This window comes from Cynocephalus volans, chromosome 4, assembly GCF_027409185.1.
Source record: "Cynocephalus volans isolate mCynVol1 chromosome 4, mCynVol1.pri, whole genome shotgun sequence".
Classification (NCBI taxonomy): Eukaryota; Metazoa; Chordata; class Mammalia; order Dermoptera; family Cynocephalidae; genus Cynocephalus; species Cynocephalus volans.
Genome location: NC_084463.1, coordinates 135,266,139 through 135,279,098, shown reverse-complemented (window position 1 = coordinate 135,279,098; position 12,960 = coordinate 135,266,139).

Below are 12,960 nucleotides of genomic sequence, written 5' to 3'. Positions count from 1 at the left end.
TATGCCTCAGCCTCCTTTCTAGCAGTCCCTTCTCCTCAGTTGCCATGGTGGCACCCTGTGACTCCTGTCTCCCTGGTCATACGGGATTAGACCCCTTGCCTGAGGACAGCCAATGCATATACTGATCGTCAACCTATGACGTAGTCTCTGCAAAAGTTGGATCCAACAGAGACATGGGTGACTATCTGGGACATTCAGATTCCCTCTCAGGGAGACTTTGACCTCAGAAACTGGGGTCTTGACTACTTGGCAGTAGGAGCTAAAGCTAATGGGACAAATGGAGAGGCAGAGACAGAGAGGAGGTCATGTGGCAGCAGAGGAGGCAGGCAGCCCCCATGCGTCATAGGAAGTGGAGGATGGTCACAATGTAGAATAATGCATTGTAGCTGCTGCAGCTAGAGAAAGAGGCTGAGCAGTGATGACCACGTACAGACCTACACATCGGCTGTCCACATTTAGCCATCAGCTTGTTCTAGGCTCCTGTGGGAAAGGCAATACAAACTCAGGCCCTTTCCTCTGTTGCAAAAGACAACAAACTCAACAGAGAGTTTTCAAACTTACTTTGTAAGTATCAGCACTTACAAAGCAAAAGATCTCCACTGGAGAACTGGACCTGAGGAAGATTATGAGAAGATGGGGCTCTGTACTGAATACATTAATTGGAGAATAATAGATGTCCCTTTGACTCAGTGAGGGCTTCTGGACTTGGGCACCCAGTTGATAGAAGACAACTCTATCTGGACATAATTAGGAGGAAGGACCATGTTATCCAGAGCCAGGATGGGCTATGGGCAGGTCCACCTACACTGCTGTGTACTGCACAATCTCGGGAGCTTCATTCCTGTTTTACTGTATGTCCATGGTGCTCCCTGCAGTTGTGCAGAGCACGACCTGGTAACCACAGCAGTAAAGCATTTCCTTGATATACTCATGACCAGGTGGGTATGGCATAGCTAATGACTCAACCAACAACAAACGTGTCTGGAAACCAACCACATGCCAGGAACTGTGCTGGACCCTGAGGATGCAGGCAAGGTAGTGTAGTCCCTGGGAGAGAAAATCACAGGGGCTGTGTTTGTATAATTGTCCAAGTGGTGAGGACAGAGTCAGGGGCAGCTTCAAGAAGGAGGTGACACTGGAGCTGAGCAAAGAGTTCACCAGATGGACCAGGAGTGGCAGCAGGGCCCATTGCTGGCAGAAGAAATAGCACAAATAGAAGCAAAGAACTGCTAGTTCACGCCCTGCCCAACAGGAAAGCCAGTTTAGACGTTTGAGTTTGCAATGGCATAGAGTGTAGAGTTTATGTGTGTGGTTGAATAGGTACATGGGAACTTGGATCCTGAAGTGCTTTTAAGTGTCTTACTGAGAGGTTAGATCTCCATACTAAAGAGGTGTACACAGAGGCAATGACCTAGTTCTGTGTTAACCCACAGAGAAACTCCATTTCCATCCTCTAGTACTTGGAATGTGACAGAAGCAATGAGGAGCATGCAATGCCTCTTTTCAGGGGCTTAAAGGCAGAGTCACTGAATAATATACTTGCTATGTGCCTACTTACTAATGGGTCTGCTGTGGTCTGAATATGTCCCTCTTCCCCCAAATTCATGTGTTAAAACTTAATCACCAGTGTGACAGCATTAAGAGGTGGAGCCTTAAGGAGGTGATTAAGTCACAAGGGCAGAGCCCTCATGAATGGGATTAATGACTTTATAAAAGAGGCTGAAGGGGGCTCCCTGGCCCCTTCCACCATGTGAGGAACAGCAAGAGGCACCATTCATGAGGCAGAGAGCAGCCTCACCAGACCCTGAATCTGCTGGTGCCTTGATCGTGGACTTCCCAGTCTCCAGCACTGTGAGAAATAAATTCCTATTGTTCATAAATGATCCAGTCTAAGATATTTTGCTATAGCAGCCCAAACAGACGAAGACAGGGTCTATATTTACTAGGCCCTTTGTTGTATTTACAAATGCCTACCAGACAGGTAGATCACATGAGTGAAACAGGAGGGAGTTAGAACTCACGTGGAGAGGGAGGGTCTCTGGAGGACTGAAGCATGCATGTCCCATCTAAAGGGAACAGCTGTTACTCAGTTCCAGTCAGTTGTTGCCATGAAGAAATGTGGTCCCAGTTTTGCCAGATCTCCTGATTTCTCAAGAGAAGCCAGAAATTCAATTTTTAGGTGAATTTTTCTGTGCTTTAAATGAGAGCAAGTAATTCAAGTGTTTTCAAAATATCATGCAGGCCAAACATAACGCAAGCATGATCAGGATTTAGCTAGCCAGCTAGCTCCCCTACCCACCCATTCATTACCCATCCATCCATCCATCTACTTACCCATCCATCCACCCACTTATACAGTTATTCACCCATCTGTTCATCCATCCGTGCACCCACCTAGCTATCCAGTCATTCACACACACAACCATACATACATGCACTTATTATTTATCCACCCACTTATCCACACACCTATCCATCCATCCATCCATCCATCATCCCTCCATCCATCCCTCCATCCCTCTTCCACTGTTAAAGTACACTCCCTTTCAAACCTTTACAGGATTCATTTTGTTCCATCTTCCCCATCTGCCCTTGCCTTTCAAAGTCCTTTATCCCTCCAAGTTCAAGCCAATCATAAGTTTGCAGAATGGTGCAAAGATGAGCAAGCTTGTACCTGCCTTTTTTTTTTTTTTTTTTTTTTTTTACAGGAAAATTTTTGCTTTCTCTTTCTGTCCTTGCTGTGCTGCCTGAAGTAAGAGGGTATTTTTTCTCCCCCTTGGATCTGAGCCTTCATAAGTGTTCCAGAACAAAATTAAACCAAATAGAGAATTAGATTCCCCTCCCTTTTCTTGGAAATATCTTGCCACTGGGCCATGCTCACTGGGAATTAAATAACTCTTCAAAAGGAGATCAGAAATAGATTCCTCAGTGGGGTTTCTAGCCTTCAGTAAATGGATTTATGGAAAATGGGTTAGGTTTGGCAAATTTTAAATTGTGATTGGGCGAATGTGCAATAGATCTGTGCAAATCACCCCTTTTTACGTCTCCATCTTGATATCCAATTGGAACTCTTCCTCCTTAATATTCTGCTTTAATTGCCCTTTCTTACTTTATCTAAATATCTCCTCCAGCTTGAGGCTGGTGGATTGGCAAGGGAAAGGGCAGATAATTAATATTTATTGTGCTAAACTCTTGATGTATATGATAGCATTTATGTATTTTATTTCAGCAGCTGATATCCCAGCATGATCTGAAGAGGAGGCCAGTATTCGATGTATAAACTACCTCTCTTTGAGCCTCCATTTTCTCATCTGTCAAATGGGCAACACTTTCATAACCCCTGCCCCAGCCAAAATGAAAATATCTCCCGAGGGTCTGCCAACATGCCTGACAACACTACATGGACTAGCTCACTCTCAAGGGAAATGAAAACTCGGTTAAAATGTAAGGGTTCTCTGAGAGCTCTTCCCACTACCATGTCTGCTTTTTTGTTATTTGTGAGACTAGGAGACCCAGAGGGTGTGGAACACAGGGTGGGCAGGTTTCGATGGAGTCTGATACAGCCAGGGGAAGGTCTGCATTGAAGCCGTGGGTAGGAAACATGGGAGAGGAGCATCCCCTGGGGATCCCGGGGCACTGTGGGGACAGTTTGAAGACTGTCTGGGGGAAGGGATGGAAAAGGAGACAAGGATGCCTTCAGTGTCACCTCTAGACCATGTGGCCTGCTACTTTCTCCGCTGAACACCCCTCCCCTCTGTGAGGCCTCGTGGTGTACTGAGACAGGATAGTGTCACAGAGAGACAGAACACTTCTCTGCAGTGTCCCTCAGTCTCCATTTCTATCAAATGGACAGGATTTCTGTGAGGAGTTAAACATGATAAATAAGCTAATGTCTGAGTGGGGGCCTGTCTTCTCTTCCGAGGGGCTGCTTCAGCCTGAGCTTAGTCAGTCTGCAGACTTGCGAGGGGGGTGGTAAGCAGAGCCGCAGCAGCAGCCATTAGCGTTAGTTTGTTCCAAGCTCTTTACAGGCAAGATATCATGTAATACTTTTCACACGCCCTGAAGGAGGGAACCTTTCTATTCTCATTTTATAACTGAAAAAATGGAGGGGCGCAGGGGTGAAATAACTTCTCCAGCAAGTGGGGTAGTCAGGCAGGGTAATGGCAAGAGACGCCATATGGCCCCCACAGCCTGATATATTTACCATTTGGCCTTTTGCAAAAAATGTTTGCTGACCACCCCTGTTATGGGCTGAATTGTGTTCCCCTAAAAGTGACACGTTGAACTCCTAACCCCTAGTCCCTCAGAATGTGATCATATTTGGAGATAGGGTCTTTAAAGAGGTAATTAAAGCAAGGTCACTAGGGTGGGTCCTAATCCAGTATGACTGGTGTTTTCATAAGAGGAGATTAGGACACAGACATGCTCAGAGGGACGACCACAAGAAGACACAGAGAGAAGACCTCAGAAGCCAAGGAGAGACCTCAGAAGAAACCAACCCTGCTGACACCTTGATCTCGGCCTTCTGGTCTCCAGAACTGCGAGAAAATGCATTTCTGTAGTTTAAGCCACTCGGCCTGTGGTTGGTTATTATGGCAGCCTGAACAAACTGGCAGATGGCCAGTGGGATGGAGCTGCCGTGAGGCGGGGAGGGGGTGAGGACCCTGCCCTCCGTCCTCCGGCTCCTGGGCCTCCTCTGCTGCCACCGCCCTGGGCTGGCCAAGCCAGGAACCGGGAAGTCTGCCTCCCCCAAGCCTGTGCTCTCAATCTCACGGCAGTGCTTCCTTGACTGGGGGCTTTCCAGTGAGAGGGGAGTTTCTGGAAGACTCAGAACTTCATAGTATTTAAGAGTTGGGGAAGCTCAGAGATAAAGATTCAAATCCTGACTGACTACCTGTGTGAACTTATCAAGTTCCTCATCTTTCTAGGCCTTAGTTTCCCAGTCTTGACCATGGGACAGTGTGAGGCCTGAGGGAGACGATCTCATCAGGCCCAAGCAGAGCTCCAGGTGAACAGAAAGGCCTTTTCCACACTTGCTGGCCCTTCTGCCTCAGAGGGTCTTCCTCACTGAACCTTCCAGACCTTCTGTCTCCCCTGACCTGGTTTAAACTTTCTTCATAACACTCATCCTAACTTATGCTACATGTATTGTATAAACACGTATGAGGGTACTTCAGAAAGTTCATGGAAAAGATTTGTATTTGTATGAACTTTTTGTAGTATCCTGTTGTATATACACATATACGTACATATATACATGTACACGCATGTCTATACATATATGTGTATACACATGTATATGTATGTACATACATACCAGGGTACTTTGAAAAGTTCATGGAAAAATGGAATTAAAAGATAATATGAATCTTTTAGTGAACTTTCTGAAGTACCCTCATACATGCACATGTGTGTGAGCTTACTGGCCCGGTCCTGTTCCTTACTCTATCCCCAGTGTCCGAAACACCCACCTGCTCAAGTCAAACCCTCGATAATATAAGCGCTGGCTGAATGAGAGAGTGAAGTCATGTCAGTTATTTTTAACTGTTTCTTTTGCATCCCCCTGACTGCCCAGCCAGGACAGCACTTTCACCACCAGATTGTTCTGGATGAAAGTGTTTTTGATCCAGGTTGATAAGCATGTCCAGCATGGAGATCCTTACGTAGGGAAGGGGCCCATGGTCTGAGCTGAACAAATGGCTTTCTCCCCATCCCTGTGCCCCGCCTCTACCCCTCACCCTGGGCTCTGTTCCCCTTCCAATGAGTCGTCCTTGTTTCCTTCCCCAGTGGCCTCCAGTGGCAGGTGACTGCAGCAAGCAGCTGTGAGGCCTGGAGCACCGTGGATCGGGGAATACATGCATCTTCCTGAGCAACACGTGAGGAGAGCGAGGCTCATAAAGAAGAGAGAGGTGTGCTGAGGCCGGCTGCAACCTGCTGGCTTTGTCTCCTGGGGACTCCAGCAGCCAGCAGAGAACAGATAGAAGGTGATGGGGGATGGCTCCTCGCAGCCCTCTGACTGTCCTGGGAGAAAACTGATGACCGGCTCCAAGTGTGGCTGGGTCACAGAAGCGTCTCTACCCATGTGAAGCTTTCCTTAGTTTCTGTGGTTCTCAGGGCTTTACCCAAGAACAGGTTGGCATCTGAAACCCCTGTGAACCTATTTCCGTCCTTGCAGCTCAGGGTTTTTTCTAGCTAGTGCTTGAGATGACAGGTGTAGCTGGTCCAAAATTGCCCACACTTCTCTTGGCCGTGCAGAGAAAATGGAGTTTCTTAATTTGCCTATAAGTACTCTGATTGTCCGCAAGGGCCCTCAACTGCTAGATAAAATACTTTTTAGTTCAATCCTGTGAACCCAGTTTTATGTAAGTTTTTAGATGTCACGGTTAGCCTCTTTAAGTGAAACAAAAACCTCTCAGTCCCTCATATTTCCCTCCTTCTCTCTCAGATGGTGCCTGGGTGCGTAGAGGACTGTGGTCTGCATCTGGCAGCAGGGGGCGCTGCTGGCCTCCAGGTTCTCGCTAGTTGCAGCAGCAGAGTGGCTGGTCTAGACTGCCTTGCCCTGTGCCTGCTGAGGGTGACTGGTCCAAGCCTGGCTCCCAGGTGATAGCCACCAAAGACTGTGGCTGGTGTGCTACGTGGTCTGACCCCCTCTTGGCCTGGTCAGGTCCTGGGCGTGCTTCCTGCCTGGGTCAGCCCCATCTTGGTCTTTACCCATGAGCACCTGTCATGTTCCCCTCTTAGCCCCCGGTTGAGGCACAGAGCCAAGTCATATCAGTTTTACCTCTCAAATCTGTCCTTTTCCTTCATTATGATTCTTGTATAGGAGTTTCAAATATACATTGTTTGAACATACAATTTCAAACATAATATCAGTCAGTGTCCTAACCAGAAAGAGATGATGCACTCAAAAGGCATTTAGCTGAAGAGAACTGAATGAAGGGACCAAGGAAGGTGTCATCAGGGTTAATGAAACCAAAGAGGGAAAGTGTGAAACTCAGAGATTACCGACAGTGGGAATCTGTTACCATCTCTGCTTGAAGGGGCAGAGGCCATTGAGAAGTGAACACCTGGAAGAGGAGCTATGATCAGATGCAGGGATCTGTGAACTATGGCCCCTGGACCTGCCAACTGCTTTTGTAAATAAAGTTTTATTGGAACACAGCCATGCATTCACTCATTTACTTATGCTTTGTGCTACCACTGCAGAGTTGAGGCTGCATTGACCACAAAGCCTAAAATATTTACTATCTGGCACATCAGAAAAAAAGTTTGCTGACCATTGCTGTTATAGGCTGAATTGTGTCCCCCCCAAAATCTGTACGTGGAAGCCCTAACTCCTAGTACCTAAAAAAATTTCTTAACTATTATAGATGTGTACTGAAATTTTCTTAGGTCAAATGACGCGATTTCTGAGATTTTCTTTAAAATGCTCTAGGAAAAAAAATTGAGGAGAGAGAGAGAGGTGAAACAAGAATGGAAAAATATTGATAATTGCTGAAGTTGGGTGGTGGGTACATGGGGTTTATTGTACCAGCCTCAGCACCTCAGAATGTGACTGAATTTGGAGATAGAGTCTTTAAAGGAGTAATTAAGTTAAAATGAGGTTATTAGGGTGAACCCTAATCCAATATGACTGTTGCCTTCCTTATGAGCAGAAATTAGGGCACAGGTACAGAGGAAAGACCACGTGAAGACACAGAGAGAAGACGGCCATCTACAAGCCAAGGACAGAGGCTTCTGAGGATACCAACCCTGGTGACACCTTGATCTTGGATTTCTATACTCCAGAGAAAATAAATTTCTGTTGTTAAGACACCCAGGCTATGGTACTTTGTGATGGCAGCCTGAGCAAACTAACACAACTGCTGTAGTGGAACAGGGCCACTGGTAGAACCACAGAAAGACTGAGAGGAAACAGGGGGAATAAATACCCTGACTGTTCTTTCTCCCACTCCTGACCTACTGCTGGTGACCGCCATTGGCTAAACCCAACCAGAAACCAGCCAACAAAGTTATCTGGGTGATTCAGTCAATGAAGGTTAGGCTCCCCGGGCACAGAACAAGGCAGAGAGAACAAAGAGTGGATCTGGGGGCAAAAAGTAAAATAACCAGCACATGCACAAAAAGGCAGAGAGACTGGCACAATGAACCCTCATGTACCCACCACCCAACTTCAGCAATTACCAATATTTTCCCATTCTTGTTTCATCTCTCTGTCCCCATTTTTTTTTTTTTCTGGAGTGTTTTAAAGAAAATCTCAGACATGTCATTTCACTAAAGAACAGTTCAGTATGCATCTATAATAGAAAAGAAAAAAATTTTTAAACAAGACAGCAATGCCTTTGTCATACTCAATAAAGTTAATAAAATTCCTTAATAACATCTCATCCTGGTCCACGCTTACATTTCCCTATTGCCTCAAAATGTCTTTTAACAGTTGGTTTGTTCTAATCAGAAGCCAAACAAAGTTCATACATCACATTTATTTGCATAAAGAACTGGGTCATTTGTCCTCTTGTAGAATTTCTCACGTTCTGGATTTGACCGATTGCCTCATTGTGTTGTTGGTAAACGTGTTCCTCTGCCCCTGGGTTTCCTAAATTGGTAGGTACATGTAAAGGCTGGATTAGGTTCATGGATGGTGCCTTCTATTGCATTACTTTACGGAAGCAGAATATCTGCTTCTCCCACTTTCTGTGGTGTTGAGACTGATCAGTGGGTTCACAGATGGTAGCCTGCTCTTGCCATTATCAAGTTCTCTACTAACCTTTCATCTCATGATGTTAATGTTTATTAATGATGATCGCCAAGTCCATTATTTCACTCAACTACAAAATGCTGATTTTCTAAACGTATCATTCCTTCTGCATTTATTAGCATCCTTCCATAAAGAAGAACTTTTCCTCATGAACTATTTAGTGACCCTGAAATGTAATTTTTACAGGAAAGACAGAAATAAATTTTTTCTTTGCCCTCTTTCAGAATAATGAAGTGGTGGACTAGTTACTGATGATTTTTTTTCTTGGTGTTAGTAAGAACTCATAATTTAAAAAATATATTTGATGTATTTAAACCCGTTGTAGTCACTGTTTTTTGATGCCAAGTTGTGCCATCTTTGGCCAGTGGGAGCCCCTTCAAATTGGCTCCTGTGTCCTCTTGAATTGACACCATTTTATCTGGTAATGTTTTTTTGCTTTCTGGCACAATCCGATGGCCTGAACTCATTTTGTGTAATTATTTCTCTAGAGCAGTAATCAGCCCTGTGTCTTGGCCCAGGTTCACTGGAAAACAGAGGCTGAAGCAAAAGCTTATGTGCTAACACTTTACTAGGAAAAGTGCAATCCCAGAAAAGCAAGGGAAGTTAAAAAAGTGGGTCGGTGGGTGTGGAGGGAGTGAGGCAGAGGGGACGATTGAGTATAAGGGGAGGGGTCCTCAGGCTGCCACAACTTCACAATAAACACAGCCAATTGCTTGGATGTTCTTGAGACATGATACGACTGCATCTCTCAACAGTCTGCTATGTGCTGTCTCTCATGCTGTTACCTCCTCTGTGTCCTAGAGTTATGTTCTTGGCTCCCATCGCAGCTGTAGGGGAAGCCAGCATCTTCCTATGGCTCGTCCAGCCAGTGTGTAGCCACTGCTGTGCATGCGGAATCCTCAGTGTGTGTTGGTGGCAACAGTCATAGGCACAGCTGTACAACCAAGACAACAGCATGTGTAACTGTTAGGGCTGTGCTGACCAGGAAGCAAGGTGAGTGGCCAAGGCCTGTGTAGGTGGGCCACATATATCTGGGGTGGTGACTCACCTGGGTCTGCTATACCCACCCCTTCTGCCTCTCAGAATCCCAGAAATGCTTACATCCTCTTACAATAATCAGATCTCATATGGAACAAATTGTTCACACTTCTCTCCTTATAGGGGAGGTGCAAATCAAGTTCTTTCAGGTGATGGCCAGTTGCAATCTCCTCAAAAGGTCTAAAAAAGGTGTAGCAAATGAAGTGGCAGCTGGTCCATTGTCAAAATTCATATTCATCATCTCTCTTCTCCACTGATGGTTTTAGTCCCACCACTTCCACTTTAGTGGAATCCTTACTACATACCCTGGTGAAAGTGTCCCTGCCTGGGTACCGAGACCTGTAATCCCACAGAATCTATGTCTGCATGTCTGTACTGGGACTGATGGTGAGAAGGTCCATTCTACTTTCTCCACTTGGTTTCTGGGCCATGCATTTTAGCACCATATGTATACCAGCTCTAGTTCAGTGTAGGTACCACACCGTGTGTGGCGACCCTACAAGGTGTCCCTGAACTGAGACTTCACCAGGCCATCCTGCCATTTTTTTTCTGCCTGGTGGTCTCTGGGTGATGAGGTACAAGGAAGACTATTGTATCCTGTGGTTTTGAGCTTGATGTGTCACACCTGGTTGGTATTAAAATGTGCTCTTTGGCCTGTGATAATATAGTATAGGTATCATGTCAATAGAGCAGACATTCTGTCAACCCTCAGATGTAGTGCTGGTGGAGGCACTGCAGGAAGAGAAAACAAACCTATATCTTAAGTAGATGCTGATTCTGATGAGGAAGAATTGCTTTTGACTCCAAAGTAGAGGGGCCTGATATAATCTACTTTCCCCCAGGAGGCTGGCTGGTCACCCCCACAATGGTACCATATTGCTGGCTCAGAATCAGCGCCTGCTGCTGGCATGTTGGGCATTCTGCACCAAATCTAGAGCAGTTTTGATGAAAAGGAGTCTGTGTTTGGGGCTCATGCCCCCTGCATTCCTGCACCATGGCTTCTTTGTTCATGAGCCCACTCTGCAAGCACTGCAGAGGCCGAGGAGAGAGGCTATTTGATATCAACCGGATGTTTTGTGCCCACTCTTGTAAATCCATTCACGTACCTCTTCTGTAGGCTTCCTTGCTCTTGATATTCTGTGCCTCTACCACTACCTACCACCATGTAAGGGATGACAAAGTGCCTGACTTATCATCGTGGAGTCCTACACTTCATTGTCACAGACCAAAGAGCACATTTTACTACAAGCCAGGTATGACACATTGGGCTCAAAAGCACAAGGTATGATAATCTGTGTATCTTATCACCCAGACACAACCAGCTGGATAAAAAATGGTGAAATGGCCTGGCAAAGCCTCAGCTAAAAGGACAGCTCAGGGACACCTTGCAGGGCTAGGACACTGGAGGTGGTATACAGACTGCCATTTTTTTCCTTCCAGGCCCCTGAACAAGCTGATCCATTCTCTACTACCAGGGAGTCACTATTTCCACACATTAAGTCAACATTGTGCTGTCAGCTCTGCCCGCAGGGAGGATGTTTCTCCATCACTATTTCTGGGGGCCACTTCTAAGAGGGGCTGTCATGTGGCACAGTCCATATCTGGCTAGAGTTAACCTTATATTAATGCTCCTCGAGCCAGGACCAAGTCCTATTGGGTTACTCAGGGGGAGGCCTTCAGGGAGTCAAGTGGGGCTCAGATCAAAAAAGGTCTCTTCAGCATGTCCAGGCATCAGTACAAGCTTCCCTGCCACTTAGGATGTATGACCCAGCCCATCCAATGGTACTAGAGATATCCGTGGTAGATAATAATTTTGTGGGGTTTTAAACAAACTTCAGTAAGAGAGATACAGCAGAGACTCCTAGGTTCTGCAGCAAGGCTATGCTTTGATTCTGGTGTGCTCTTGAGCCCTAACAGAAACTAAATGCTTGGCCATGAGACACCAAGTGACTACAATGTACCACAGACATTCATTGTGATCTGAGTATTATAGATCCAGTGAGTCATAAGTCTGGGTGGATATAGTAGTAATCCAGTGCATGATAAAAATGATACATTCAGGATTTGGCCTGACCAACTACAGAAGGTGAAAATAAGTGACATGAACAGGTGGCCCAGACTCCCATGGCACCCACCTGTTTTGCACCAATGCATCTCTCAACAGAGGAATAATAGAGAAGGTCTACTGCTTTCCTTGTCATGTAAAGGACTGCTTTTGACTTCCCTGTTATTAGGGATAAAGAAAAAAATAATTCACCATACCAACAGCCACATATCAAGTGTCAGAGGTGCCACAGCTGGCATAGCAGCTGTGTTGCAATTGGGGCTGCCACCTGGTTACATTTATAGTAATCCACCACCACCCTCCATGACGCTTCTGGTTTTTGTAACGTCTACAAAAGTGACTTGAGAAGAGATGTGATGGGAGTCACTACCCCTGCATCCTTTAAGCCTTTGAAAGTAGCAGTAATCTCTGTAATTCCTCATAGAATAAAGTATCGCTTCTGATTTACTATCTCAGCCAAGACAAAAGGGTAGTTTTCACATGGCCCTTCCTATTTAAATGAATTTTGCCATGTAAGCCAGGGAACCAACGTAAGGGAATTGTTATCTGTTAAATATATCTATCCCAATTGTGTATCCTAACCAGAGTTATAACTGACAACCAGAGAAATAAACAAGGGGTAGATTCATGGACTTTTCCCCAGTGTGTGGTTAGCCTGGCAAAAGGCAACAGCTCTCTTTGGGAAAAGATAAATTATAAGTTCATATTGGTATTTCCAATTAAAACATAAGATTACAGGGTCTTAAATCATTTGGGTTTTTACTTGTGTCCCTTGTTTTTAGTGCTGAAAACCTTGGTTTGTAATGACATTAATAAAAATACTTATTTGTGCTCTTACTTTATACATAGGATAGTTTCAAAATGACGATACCAATAGCACTACTCTCTGTGTTAGACTGTGTTACTGCTCATGCTTATTTGGTACCAGTCTCTGCAGAGGATTATACATCCCTGCCCTTTTGAATTCAGGCTGTGTGACTTGCTTTGGCCAATAAAATGAGAGTGCAATAGTATTAACACTGGTCATTTCCAGGAAGAAAATTTAAGATTTAAGAGTATCTTTTCCCTCTGCCTCAATGACTGGCAAAATATTCCAGAC